This window comes from Epinephelus lanceolatus, chromosome 7 (assembly GCF_041903045.1).
Source record: "Epinephelus lanceolatus isolate andai-2023 chromosome 7, ASM4190304v1, whole genome shotgun sequence".
Classification (NCBI taxonomy): domain Eukaryota; kingdom Metazoa; phylum Chordata; class Actinopteri; order Perciformes; family Serranidae; genus Epinephelus; species Epinephelus lanceolatus.
In genome coordinates, this window is record NC_135740.1 from 2,120,537 (window position 1) to 2,122,663 (window position 2,127).

Below are 2,127 nucleotides of genomic sequence, written 5' to 3' on the forward strand. Positions count from 1 at the left end.
GACTGTGGGAGAGATGTAACCGGAGCGCAGAGTGCGTATGCAGCGGCTGAGCAGATCGGAGGTGAGAGGGAGGCGTCTGGCTGTCAGCGCTGGTTCGTGCTTTCGTAAGCCTTTGATTAGCATGGTGACGTGAGCGTGCGAGATTGATTGACAAGGGAGGCCGGTGGATAATTTATGAAATAAGTTAATACCAGCTAGATATGTTTGTATGCTGGAGGCCCGGATCTTTGTTACGGTATGACAGTGTGAGATGAAGTTGCATATGGACATGGCGTCCAGAGAGGGAAACGGTAGATGATAAGTGGCATGGTAATTCTTGAAAGAATTCCAGCCGGTGAGGTAGGCAGATAGCGTGCTTGGTGCTAAACTGTTAAGGATGGTTTCTTGGGAGATGTGAGTGAGATTTGCCAGATGAGGATTTAGCTGAATATGGTTGCTGAAAACGGTGGGATTGGTGTGGGATGGACATCCGAGTCTGGAGCCAAGCATCTGAATTTCTGGAAAGAGAAGCGGGAGAGTGAGTCAGCGATGGCATTGTGGTGACCGGGAATGTGAGATGCGCGGAGGATGAATTGATACTGAGCGGAGATGAGAGTGAGTCTGCAGGTGAATGGCATGATGGCTGGGGAACGGGAACGGCCTTTATTGATTATATCTACTACTGCTGTGTTGTCAGAGTGAATATTAATGCATTTTTTTGACCATTCGTACCCCCAGATTAGAGTGGCGATGATCACGGGGTACAGCTCGTACAGAGCAGACGAGGGAGAGCGTGACTCTGTGTCGAGGGACTCGAACTCGGAGGGCCAAGCAGCAGCAAACCACCTCCCCCCGTAATACCCGCCGAAACCCACGGAGGGAGCCGTGTCTGTGTAGAGTTGAATGTCCTCGGGATGGGTGATGAAGTCATCATAGAAGAATGAGATGCCGTTCCAGGATGACAGAAATTGCTGCCACATGCGCATTTCTGTTTTACAGGTGTCGTCCAGAACCACGTGGTCGTGGAGAGAGGGAATGGATGCAGCTTTGGTCAGCAGTTGAGAAAGAAAAGATTTTGCCTGTGGAATTATGCGGATGGCATAATTGAGGTGCCTGAGGAGAGCGAGCAGCTGGCGTTTGGTGCACCTGTCTGTCAGAAGATAATTAGACAAGAGCAGCGAGATGCGCTGCACTTTCTTCAAGGGCAGTGAAGCCTGGAATGACATTGAGTCCAGAGTGATGCCCAGAAACTCGATGGATGTGCCAGGTAATGAAGTTTTTTCTTCGGACAGAGGGACACCGAGGTTGGAAAATGCAGACCTAAGTGTAGTGAGACCGTGGCGAGGAGGTGAGGACGGGGGAGTCACGACAAGAAAATCGTCAAGGAGATGAAGGACGTAGGGGAGCCTGTAATTGTTGGAGAGGATCCAGCATAGAGCCTCGGATAAAGAGTCAAAGATTTTGGGACTGCTCTTGCAGCCGAAGTGAGACGCACGGAGAAGTAGTAAGCCCCCTTCCAGCAGACACCGAAATAACACCAGAAGTCGGGGTGAATGGGCAAGACCTTGAATGCACTAGTGATATCAGCCTTAGACAGCCATGCTCCGTGTCCCGCCAGACGAATCAGTGCCATGGCGTGGTCAATGGTGGCGTACTGCATGGAGAAATCCGGGCTAGGAATAAGGCTGTTGATGCTCGGGATGTCGGAGCCGTGTGGGGACGACAGATCAATGATCAGCCTCTTTTTCCCCGAGTATTTGCGTGTGGCGACACCGATGGGACTGATACAGAATACGGGGAAAGGAGGATGATCGAAAGGGCCTATCATAAATCCTTCCATGACTTCTTTTGCCAGTAATGTGTCAACAGTGTCGGGCTCCGTGAGAGCGGATTGAAGATTGTGACATGTGTGGGAAGAATCAGGAAGCACCTCCGTGCCGGGGTGAAAACCGTGAGTGAAGCCAGAGATGAGAAAATCGACAAACTGCTTATCAGGGTGGTCACTGAGAGCAGCAGCGAGTGCATGTACCTTTATGGGCGTGCCGAGGTGACGTTCTAGTCATGCTGCTGTGTTGGTGGGATTGTGGGGGCAGGTGGTCCTGGCGTGAGCGCCCCCGCAGAAGGAGCAGACGTGCAGGAGACGGCAGC

The 2,127-nt window shown here is 51.8% G+C and overlaps 1 pseudogene; it reads right to left on the reverse strand.

Moving 5' to 3' along the window:
- Positions 1 to 287: 287 nt before the first annotated feature.
- On the reverse strand, positions 288 to 1,819 carry LOC144458243 (uncharacterized; annotated as a pseudogene).
- Between the last annotated feature and the right edge of the window lie 308 nt (positions 1,820 to 2,127).